Source organism: Corvus cornix, chromosome 6, assembly GCF_000738735.6.
Source record: "Corvus cornix cornix isolate S_Up_H32 chromosome 6, ASM73873v5, whole genome shotgun sequence".
Lineage (NCBI taxonomy): Eukaryota > Metazoa > Chordata > Aves > Passeriformes > Corvidae > Corvus > Corvus cornix.
The window spans coordinates 1968357-1980708 of record NC_046336.1 but is presented as its reverse complement, the minus strand read 5'-3'; the positions used below and the strand labels follow the sequence as shown (position 1 = coordinate 1980708).

The following is a 12352-nucleotide window of genomic DNA, read 5'->3' as shown; positions in this document are numbered from 1 at the left end:
ACTCCATGCCTCACTGGGATCCCAAACATTGCTTCCTCCACCATCAGGGTAAGCTGGGAAGAAGCTGCTGGTTCATCCCTGATTTTAGAGCTTGCGGTGCAGACCAGGAGAGCTGCTGAGGGGCTGATCAGAACCATCTGCTGCAGCTGCCTGGTTCCAAACACACGGTCCCCTCGTGTGGCTTTTAGAGTGATGTGCCCTGGGATGGTGACTCTGCCCTGACAGACTGACCTCGCTGGGTTTGGCTCATTTTGGGTCACTATCCAAAAATTATGGCACAGGAGAATTGGGCAGGGACTGGTTCAGTGTGCTGTTGAGCTTTTCATGCTTTGGGTTCAATGAGTGCATGTTTCCCAGGAAAGCATTTCCATCAAAAAGCACCCAGCATCCCCCAATTTTACACCAAAGACAAGGTTTGGGAAAAGCTCTTCTTTAAATGGTGTGAATTGAATTATACTAAAATGAGTAGAAATGCTGATGGCAGTGGTTCCTCCATCGCACTTTGTGCCTCAGTCCCAAGTCCCTGACTTGGGTCTGACCATGGAAAGGATATTTTGAAGTGCAGGAGCCTGGAGAGAGCCCCCACCTGCAGGGATAACAGGACAGGGGGCATCAAGACAACCGTGTGGAATTGGAAAGATGAGCCCCAGCCCACAGGACTGGGTTGGAAGGTAGCACACAGATATATCACAATTACACTTCTCCGAGACTGGAAATGCTGGGTAATTGTCTTTCCCTGCCAGTGTGCTCAGGGCGCTTTACAACAATAAATTTCACCAGGAGTGCTGAAGAACAGAAAGCACAATAACGGGAAACCTGCTGCTCCAGGAATGCAAGGAAACGAAGCTTTCGTGGAAAAACTGGGGTCTGTGTGTGCAGGATGGTGGAGCCAAGGGTGCTGCCTCGAGGCTGGAGCTCCTGGCAGTGGGTACGGATGGGGAAAGGAGGCAATGCCAGCCCCCAGCCCTCTGGAGCACTGCCCACCCTACCTCTGCAAAGTGGGAAAGCTCGGGGCTGAACATTGATTTAGGGCAAGGACAAAGTTCTCTTTGCAGCCAAAACAAAATTGTGTGCCAATCAAAAAGGTGTGAGCCGGGCTGTTGTTGACCTCTAGGGAGTATCAGAGGACAAAAATCCTTGGAAGGAAATTCAAAAAACAACCCCCAGGGAAGCCAAGCACTGCTGGAAGTGCTGCAGCACTGCAGTGCCAGGACCTCTGAGCATCCACACAGCCCTCCCTGGGAAGACACCTGTAATATTCCATCCTGGGGCTGGAAGATATCTTCATCTTGCTTCCTAAAAGGCAGCATGAGTTGGGATTTGAGAGACTTGGTGCCTGCATCATTGCAGACTCTCCTTTAGGGTCTGGGGAAATCCATCTCTAGCCCTGACTGGGAGAGGAGGAAAGAAGTCCTTTCTCTCCTCTCTCCTCTTTCCTCTCTCTTTTCTCCACTCTCTTCTCCCCCCTCTCCTCTCTCCTCTCTGCAGTGGGTGGTGAGTGCAGATCCTTCCACCAGGATGTTGTTTTTGAGGCACGTCCTACAGCAGGACCTTGATCTCACTGGGGCCTCAATAATAGCAAGATACAAAAATAATCAGAATATATTCAAAAGTGGACAGGAGAGGGTATTTTGCTTGTTTGCAATGGCCATTAGATAGCTGATACTTGCTGTGTTTGCTCTCTATGCTTCAGAGCCATCCATAATTAGAACATATTTTTGTAACCCTATCTTGGAGTAGATTTGATTTTTAGGAAGGAAAAATGTCACTAAATCATTATTATTCATGTGGCAAATCCTGAAGGGTAAATTTTTTTTAAACACCACCTCTATCAGTCTCTCCCATGTCACCTAACTTTTATGCAGTAACACTGTTCCCTTAGAGATACCGTATAAAATATCTCTCACTTCCCAATATTATTCATAGAATTCCCATTATAGAACATTGAAAACCCAGATTAGAAGAGTACAAGAATATTTTATGACCAGTTTGAAAATGCTGTTACTGCTGCAATAAATTAAGAAGTAAAATTACTCCCACATTGAGTATTGATATACTGTGCATGGCAGAAAAATTCCTTTGAAATATACTGTACAATACATATAGAGAAATTCCAGCCCCTTTGATGGCTGCCAGCAAAGGGGGTTGTGAGGACTTGGGGGTGGGGGATTGGGTTGCCAAGTTGGGTTTTTAAAGCAACGAGTTGAGCAAAGGAAAATAGGAACAGCAAAATTTTATATGGATAATTGGGAATATTGGGATGCTGCATTTAATGGCCAAGTCCCTCATTCTTCTCACATTCTTTGTGAACTCTATAGACAGGATATTTCCTGGGCCAGCAGACCCAATTTCCCATAATATTATCTCTTGCTTATATCTGCGTGGACATTTATTTGTGGCCTTTACCTGACCACTGCGAATGTGTGATGGGTACAAGCCTCTTTTATATTAGGTTTGGTTTGGTTTTTTTTGGCTGAGTGGTCATTCAAACTGAAATCTTTGACTGCCATGGGAAAAGCAGAAAAAAATTAGGAATGTTGGATCCAATCTGGCTGATGGGAGAGAATTGCTTTTAGATATAAAGGTACTCAACTAATTAATTAAATCAACTTTTAAGCTTTATTTCTAGTTGTTGGTGTTATTGGAGTGGTGTAAAGCTACTGGAATGTGCCAGATAATTTTGAGATGCAGGAATTTATGTGCACAAATTGTCTTTTTTTTCTGCTTACACAGCTTCAATTGTGAAGCGTTGCGCAGGGAACTGCACTTATACAAAGTGGCTGTTGCAACTTCAGGTAAGAGCTGAGCTTTCTCATTTATTTCCCTGTGTTGTCTTCTGGGCAAAAAAAACCCTTTTATTAAGGAAAATAATTGGAGAGATTTGCCTGCTAGGCCATATTGGCAACCAAACCACCTATTTTGCAAAAAAATGTAACAAAGGGGCCCTTTTGCACGTTTTGCAGAGGAATCCAAAGAGCTGCTGCAGCACCGGCAGCGTAAGCAGCTTACTGGGGTTTGCCAAGAACCCGGCAAATCCAGGTCTTGAGTTTACAATAATAATTACAGTGTATTCTGCTGATTGCAATGTTCTGGGCCAACAGGGCCTGTTTAACGAAGCTGGCCCTGGAATCGAGTACCTACAAGTAATGTGATCTATTTATTAACGAGTGCTTTTTACGGGAGCGTCCTTTCCGAGCTCCCTCATTATTCCACAAACGGGGAACGGGCTTTCAGCAGGAGTCATTTATATAAAACGGAGCAGAGGAGTTATTTAAGAACAACACAAACCTCAATTAAGCCCTGGTGTGTGTTTTTAAAGGTTATTCTTGGAGGATTTTCCCTCCCAAGGAAAGTGAGGCAATGAAGGGTAGAAGCTGAGCAGAATGTTTTTCCCTAGATGCACCAAAAAATTCACTCAAAGATCAGCAGCAGCTTTCTGTAAATCCCCAAGCTTAGGCGTGCTGGTTGGACCCTTGACTTTTCCGTGGAGTTGGTGCTTCTCAGATTAAGCCCAGCCCAGGCAGGGAACCGCTCAAACCCACGCGGATCCAGCGCCCATGCACAGCCCGAGACCCCGCCGGTGCTGCCCACGGCGCCTTATCCTCGTGTATAATCATGTAGCAGATCATGTATTCATTTGTATTATTAAATAAAGACTAACAGAGTTGTAGACCCAGGCGAGCAGAAGGGATGCTCAGAGGATCATGGGTTCCCGGCATGCCCCGCTCCCCTTGGAAAGGCGCTGACTCACTCCCCGAGCAATCAGCGTTGTGTGCCATTACAAATGGGCTGGTTAATAGGCCTGCATCCATTATCATTAGTGCATCTCAGCACGCAGGTACATGATGGGGCCTGCCAGCGCATTTGCTCCAGCTCACTGAGCCAGGGGCCATGCTCCATTGCAAATGAGGATGAGGAACACCTGCTCCAGGGTTTTTCGGCAGACCGGAGTCATCCTTCACATCTCATGCAACACTTGTTCTGTCAGAATGCAATGCTGGCACTGGCCTGAGTGGGGCTGTGCCAGGCGTCCGACTAAAGATTAGACACTTCCCTGTGGTCTCCTGCTCAAGTTCAGCTTTGAAATTTTTTTTTTTTTCAAAGAAAGCTTTTAAAAATTTATCAAGTTCATACTAGGCACTCAGTCATTATGTTAAGGGTTTAAAAATAAAGATGAAGAAAAAATCTTTCCTTCAGAAATTAACTTTTTTTTTGGCAATTAGAATGGCAGCATGAAATATTTATTGAGTCTGATAATTTTATTCACAGTGCTGAGTGCTGGCTGTTTGGATACATTTTTTTGAGAGAGGTTTTATTTTTGGAAAATTGATTTTTTTCCCCCTCTCTTTTTCTTTCTGGCCTCCTGCAACTATTCCCAGTGTTTGTGGGATTTTCTTTTTAATTGTCTGTGTCAAGTGACCTGAGATGTGATATTGGACACTAACCAAAAGGGGGAAAATATGACAAAATATTGCCTTCTCCAGGCACGTGTCTTTCCATGCAGAGGCCTCTGCTCTGGCTGCCCTCCAGAGCCAGGACAAAGGCTTTCCTCATCCTGCTCCAAAACGCACAACACTCCCTGCCAGTCGCAGGCTCGCTTGTTTGAGGCACTGGAAACCAAAATGAAGGGAGAAAACCAGTCAGAATTTGAAGAAGCAGCTCTTGGGGTTTGTAATTTACACTGAAGGGCACAGTGAAGGTGGCAGCATGTCCTTCTTGTCTCCCTGTCCCGTGTAACGGGGATTTTATGGGCACTGCTGGCTGCCAAAACTTCTCAGTCCTTAAAAAAAAGGAATCCTGCAAGTATGACCAGCTGGGAGACGCTGTTGGGCTCATGCACACACCCTCATCCCCATGGATCGCTTCCTACTGGGAAGAGTCCTCTGAATCACTCCCTGGGGAAGGCACTTGTTGTCCTCCAGTGCCACTTCCCTGGGGAATGAGGAATCACCTTCTGAACTGGGGCTGGAGCTGAGCTGGGGCAGGGGGACATTCCCAGCCACATCGTGCCCCTGGCAAAAATGCAACACCAACATCCCCTCCTTAGCCAGAGTCCTCTTTGTCTCCCAGGAAAGCAGAAGGAATGGGCTTTGCTGCTTCTCCAAAATTCAGGTAAGAAAACCTGACTCTGGTCTTGGAACAAGTCTTTAACTAAGGAATTCCTGTTTGCTTTTCATGCTTTTCCTTTTTCAAGGGTTATTCCTTCGCCACCTTCCCCAATCCTCCCATTCACACTGAAGAGGCTTTTGGTTCTGCTTCCAGAGCCTCCAAGAAAATGACAACTGTTTCAGCAGGAAGCCTCATCTGGCGGAATCCAGGTTTCCACAGTGATGAAATGATGCTGGGAGTTATAGATCTGCTGGTTTGGTGCTCTGCCAGGGGAGGGGAGTCCTCAGTCTGTACTTTAGGATCCCAAGCCTTATCTCTGCTTTATGCCCAGGCACCACAAAAAACGCTTCCCAGGATCCATCCTTTTAACCATTATGAGCTTTGATGCTCCAATGGAATCTTGGACTCTTGTTCCTCAAGGTGCTCCTTGGTCCCTTCTTGGGTTTGGGTTCCTTTTTTATGATTTGATGAAACTGGAATGCTGCAGGAAGCACCGATGTGAAAGTGGGTTAGAGAGTTGTGTTCATCTGAGGTTTTCTATATTTTCCATATTATTACACAGAAATGTTCTTGTTCCTTCTTTTATTCTGGTTACTTCAGAAGGTGTTTAGGGCTGTGCTCACCAAATGTCCTTGGATTGCTGCTGGAGATGTCCCTGCCTTCCCCAGGGGATCGCGGGCTGGTCACTGATATCTCAGTTTAAAAGTTTCATATCACTTTGTGCAAATTTTGAGGGAGACAGAGATAAAAGATCTCCATCTTTTGAAATGCAGTTGTGACATTTTTTGATCTGTGACGTTGCTCAGCAAACCCAAAAAGGAAAGAGTTGTCCTATGAGGAGGGAAGGATCATCCACCCACCCAGGGCTGTTGGGAAGTGACGGGATCTGCAACGGGAGCTGAGGGAAAAGTATAAGAAGGGACCAAATACAGAGAAATCTCACACATTACAATGGGAAATTTGGGAAGCAAAATACTTCCAGTTGCATTTAACAGACACTTAAATTAGTATTTACCCTTTTCCTTGTTAATGGCATATTTCCAGGTCTGTGCCTTTTGAAGGATTTGGCTTTGATGGGGTTTTTGCTCATGTGCTATAAATGCCTTAATTTTAATTTCTATCCATCCACTGAGAGCTGCTCAAAGTTGATGTTGCTGCAACACTGGGAAAAGAGAGGTGCTGGGGAGGCCAATTTTCCAGTCCTACACGTCTGAAAATCCTGAGGAGAAGCTGTTCAGAGGGGTGACAGAAATGCAGAACAAAGATGTGTATGGCTGATGCAGGCCACGTATGGGGATATTTTAATTAGAAGCATGAGTAGGAAAATTAGGGTTTGGATTGGACTTTTCAAGGAGTAACTCTAGAAGAAAGTCTGGAAGACTCTAGAGGAAGCAATCCCTTGGGATCAATCTGTAAGTCTGGCTTTGGGAAAAGGCAGAGTCAGGCAATGAGACACAAGACTGATAATTGTCTGGGGATGCTAAAAATTCCTGCTTTTCCTCTGTCACAACAGAAATAAACAATATCTTCCTTTTTTTTTTTCCCCATTCCATAGGGAGTGCTGGATACCTACTGGGACTCTTATCACACACTGCAGGGAAGAGCTCCAGAGGGATACATGGAATATTGTTATTGGCTTGGAGGGCAGTGACGCACCCTTGGTGCTCGGCGAGTTTCTTACACAGCACCCCAAACTCCAGGTGTAGCCACCATCCTGGGCCTCAGCATCCTTAAAACCATCACCTTTCAGAGTTAATTTTGCGACATAAACAATAAATATTTAAAATATATCAGATATCAAAAATTTTTAAGCATAGCCTTGAAGCACAGGGTGTGTTCACACACTTTGCTGACTGAACAGACCTCAACACACGTTTTTAAAACCCCAATCCCATCAGGGTCTCAAGCAAACAACACCTCTACCCAACTTCCATATACTTTAAATACATGGATGCTGCTGGATTTAGCTGTTAACTGCAGGAAGGGTTGAATCTAATTTGGAAATTCCAAGTTTATGTAATTCCTAACCTCATTTCTTGTGCTGTGCTGCAGCCTTGCCCTGTGATGACCCATCCCCTCATGCCAGTGATGGAATGGCTGCATCCAGACGTGCCAGGGAGCCCTGAGCCCACGATGTGACAGCCCAAGCCAACTTTGAAACCGTGTCTCTGGAGGTGAGAGGCTCATGCATTAACCCGCTTGTGCTGCTACATATTTAAAGCATGTTTTTTAATATTGAAAAGCAGAAAATCATCCTATGTTTGGGAAAAAAAACCCAATTAAAGTATCAAGGATGGAAATAGATGGTGCTGACAGAAATTCAAACACCAAGAGAAGTTGGATTGGGCATATTGTGATTTATTTTGGGGCAGGGCTGTTTTGAGGTGCTGGGAGTTGGATGCCAGGGCACTATTACCCCACTCCCAGTGCAAGAACACAACATATTCCCATCCCCAAAAAGCCAGACTGAGGGTTTGGCTGAGGGAACACGTTGTGTGTGGTATTTGGCTGGTTAACCACTGGTTCCTCAGCCATTTTCCTGCACTTTCTCTCCTCCCTCCCCCACAATTAGATGGTTTAAGTACGGACTGCAATATTTAATACCAGATTTCAACGTTCTGCTCAGATTTTTCTATCACCTGTGGCTGGATGCTGTGATGCTGAAATATGGGGAGGGGCTCAGAGGGCTCTTTTGCTGTGATGCACCACCACCTCCTGTCCATGGCTTGACCAGCTCACCTGGTGCTGCCTCACTTTTCTCAAGGGAATTTTCCCTGTGCCAGTGCAGAGCCCTGGTTTTGTGAAGCACATGGGTGGAGACAGGTCTGAGACAAGGAAACTCTTATTTATACATGTGACCTCATCAGGATTTGTGTCAAAGTCTCTGGAGATGCCCTCCAGCTTCCTTAAATTTCATATTTTTATAATGAAGATCATTTTGTGTTTTACAAGCTCAAAAATGTCTAAAACTAATAAACATTTTATACACGTGTCAAAAGATGCTTTAAAAGCAGCCAAACCATGGATTTTTTAACAACTGAGGGGGGATAACAACGAAAAACCCACAACACGCTCCTGGTTTGCCAAGTTCCTGCAGCCTGAGCAAATTTTTAGAGACGAGTTATAAACCCCAGATTACTGGAGCTTTAATGGAAGTGCTGACACTTCCTAAAGCTGGAGTAGCCCTACAACAACCCCACATCCCACTGCTGACTCCATCCCTCCTTCTACTCCCCGAGTAACGCAGCACTTGAGGGAATTGAGGCCTGGGGGGGCTCCTGAGTGTTCTTGCTCTCCTTTCTTCTGCGAGCTTGCAGGGAAGGGATTTGGCAGGAGGATTTGGCAGCCTGGCAGCTCGTGGGGAAACAAAAAGAGCAGCTATCAGTGCAAAACGGAGCGGCCTCGGTGGCTGGTGGCCACCCAGCCCCGCTGGCCCCCGCTTCAAACACACAGCGCTGGGTTTATGGTGGGGCTTAGGAGGAAAGGCTCTTACAGCCACCATCCAAGGGTTGCACTTATCTCCTGTTGGAAGTGCCACTTATTGATTGTTTGATGGTTTTTAGGGAGGTGTTTGCATCAAATAGATGGAGTGGTTCGGTTTCCTGGTGTTATTTCATGCTGAAAAGATGGATTTGGGGTTGTGCGTCTGTACAGACGTGCAGCTCCTCTGCGAGATGTATGTGGGGATGTACAGCAGCACATAAGCAAAGCCTGGCTGGTACACAGCAGCTGGCTCACTTTTATCACCAGCTTTGCCGTAAAACATCCCATTTTAATAATCAAATTAGAGCCAAGGCAAACCTGTACAGGTGAGAGGAAATCTGTGAGCATGATCAAAACCACATTTCTGATTCAGGACAAAATCGCAGGCTACAGGGAGGTACATCTGTAAATTATACAGGAAGCTTTCTTCAACAACTGATTCACCCTGACAGTTTTACTGGAGTATATGAAAATTAGTATTAAAGATGTGATATGTAGGCTTCTTTCCAGGAATTCCAATCTGGTTTCAATAAAATGAAAACACTGATTGGAAGTGAAGTTGCCTTCCGGTTTTGCCTTTGGCTATTATGTGTTCATTCGTGAAATGACTGAATTCCACAACTACTTTTAATATTCACCTTTTGAGTTCATCTCCCATACTGGACACATTGGAATGATTAAAATAGCACCGACTCCTGAAGCCGGATTCTCTTTAATTTGAAACAGCCTGAGTGCTGAGGACGAAAAAAATATTAAAAAAAAAAATGAATGCTCTGTTAAGTCCATCCTTTCTTAGCATCCAGTTGCTTCAATGCCTGTTTAGGGTGGAATACTAATAAAGGAGTGGATGAAACAACCCTGAATAACTGTGAAAGAGCACAGTTCCGTGCTCCCTGTCCCCCCAGGTTGCTGCTCCTGGTGGTGTCTGCTGGCTGAAAGGTTTGTGTGCTCCGATGCTCTGGGTCTCTCGGTGCTGCAGTGCTTTGGCAGCTGCCTGGCCCTGCACACCAGTGCCACTGTGTGCTCAGCTCCTGCCAGGGACAGGGCCTGGGAAAAGGGGTGCAGAGCAGAGATTTGGGGCCAGCAGATGTAAATATTTAAGATACCCGAGGTTTTGCAATACAAACTGTTGCGTTCCAGCTTATTGTTCCAAGCGGCTTTTGCATGCTGAACCTGCGGGAGCTCCGTGCCAGATGAGCAGACCAGCTTCTTGCAGAGCATGAGTGATTTTATGTGTTGAGGAGCTCATAAAGAAATCCAAATTCCCTTGGATTTGCTAACACCTTCCAGGCTACGCTCGGTGTTTTGAGGCCATATGGTCCTGGAGATGGAAAAACTGGATCTGCTGGTTTTAGGGAGGCGTTGGCTGGACGTGCTGTGGGGCAGAGCTCAGTGTGGCACCCAGGGTGTTCACCTGGGCTGCCATCACTTAATCGTAGTTGGTTAAACAATTAAATTTCCTTCATTATTTTATGTGGAAAAGCTGGTGCTTGTACTTGTGGTGGTGACCCCCTCATAAAGCTCCCCCAGGGCCAGAGTTTGCTGGGGAAAGCCCCCCCTCCTTACTCCCCTTGGCACTGTCTGTGTAGTTTCCTCCCTGCTCTGGGGTTGTGGGATCACTGATACTCTCTTTTTGGGGTGTTTAAGGGGATGTTTTCTCCTCGGCACCACTGGAGGTCCCAACCCCAGGATCCACCACAGCTGACCCGAGCCGCTGCGGACTAAAAGAACATCTATAATAAACAGTAATATTAAAAACTTTAGCACCTCTGTGGAACAAAGGAAAGCCCAGGGAAGTAATTTCAGCCTCTGTATTCAGTCACCTCTCTGGCAACCTCTGCAATGAGTATTCTGGCAAGTTATCTCGCTGAGGGAGAGCCTGACTTTCTGCAGTTGTCCAAGGCAATCTTTGATTAAATTTTGGATGCTGTTGCTTAGACACCCGCTCCTGATGCACTTACCATATTTTGCAAAGAGAAGGTCTCTGTGAATTGAAAATTTCTGGTTATGTGCATTCAAGGTCATGCATAAAACAGCGTCTAGGATCATGGAAAGTTGAGGAATTTAATCAAAATGCTGCTCTACAGTTTGGTGTGTTTTGTGGGATTAGCAGGGGCACCAATAATGCTGTCAATGCACAGCTCATTTGGACACCTGTGAATTATTGAGCTTCAGAGCAAACCTCAGCACAGCCTAAATCAACAGTTTTCCACAGTGCTGTTGGCAACAGAAGTTCCTGATGGTTCCTCTTCCACACCGGAGAGGGACAAAACTGCAGTAGGAGGTTGTCTGGGGGGGAAAAGCAGTTGCAGGCTTTGGGACTTTTCAGGTTGCCAAAAGAGGTACAACAGCAGCCCTACACAAATTTAGTAATTTGTCACCCCCAGCCAAAGTAAAAGTTTAAAAACTCAATATTTTAAAGTACAGTGAAGTCCACCCAGTGAATCTGCTGTACCCCCCTCTGGCTTCAGGTGGCTGCTCCACCCCCTGTGTCCCAAGGCCAACCCCCTGGGAATCCCCCAAGGAGCAGTGGAAGAGGGTCAGCAATGGGAGGGATGACTGGAGGGTCTGAGACATCTTCCCTGGGGGAACTCTCTAATCCAGGGTCACCAGGGGTAGGGGACATCTGAGAGATGCTCTGCAAAGTCCTTCTTCCCTTTTGGCAGCTTTTTATGAGACAGGAGATTGGATGGGAGATAAAGGTGTTTTCTTAGGTGCTAGAAAAAAAAGAAAATTCTATCCCATTGTATTTTGCAGAAATACTTCATGGAATTGAATGCAGCCCATAACACTTTTTCACCTTTGTTTTGTCCTTAGGTGTCATAGATGGCTCTGAGCAGACTGCAAGGTGCCCTTAATGCACTGATGTTATAGAACTGGGATTGCTGGATCGTCCTGAAAGAATTCAGAGTATTGAGGTACCCAGAGCTTTTTCCCTCCTTTGAAAAGTCTGATTCTGTAATTAAAGTTAATTTAGAGAATGAAATATATTTGATGTATATGTTAGTATTTATATCAATATTTAAAGTGTATATTAAAAATATAGCTGGCCTTAGACATGAATGTGTTCATGACTTTAAGTCCAAACATTCTCCCTTTCCCCCAAAAGAAACCAAAAAAATTTTTTTTTGTTTGATTTAACCTTATAGTATTTTCCTTAATGCTGTAGGTGTTTTTACCAACGTCAATATTCTCCAAATATTCTCAGTTCTCCTCTATTGAATTTCAGGAATTGATTCAATGATCTCAGAGCTCAGTGTGGTGGTTACATAACCGTGCCTTATCTTCCTGTTTTCATCAGCAAATTTTTGAAGTTGTTTATTATAAACTTGTTGTTTATTTGAAAATTGCACATTATAAACTTTTATTTTTTAGTAGTCCAAATGTTTTTTAATGAAACACACACTGTCTCCCTAAACAATGACATAAAACTCAGCCAAGCCAAGCGCGGGCTCTTCCTTAAGGAGCGGGTGAGAAGGATGGATTTGCAGAAGGGTTTTCATTGCTTTCCTGGGCTCTTCCATGGCGCTGCCTCAAATTGGCAGTGGCTGTCAGGTGAAATAAGAAACGCAACCTAAAGAGTGTGGGGCTGGGGACGTGGAGCTGCAGCCGAGCCCCGGTCCCCACGTGGCTCCCGTGCCCTCTCCCTTCTCCTCAACGCGCCTTCAAGCTGCTCCCAGTCTTCGGCATCTCCCCCCCCAAATCTTGGATTCCTCCCCCACAAACAGTGCTAACTACTAACTCATAAAACATATCAGCT

The 12352-nt window shown here is 45.4% G+C and overlaps 1 long non-coding RNA gene across 1 annotated transcript; it reads left to right on the top strand.

Annotated features, from left to right (window-relative positions):
• The first annotated feature begins 4571 nt into the window (after window positions 1-4571).
• On the top strand, window positions 4572-11617 carry LOC120410221. The gene is made up of 3 exons (XR_005602207.1): window positions 4572-5112; window positions 7162-7283; window positions 11410-11617. It is a non-coding gene; the product is annotated as an uncharacterized LOC120410221 (long non-coding RNA).
• The last annotated feature ends 735 nt before the right edge of the window (window positions 11618-12352 follow it).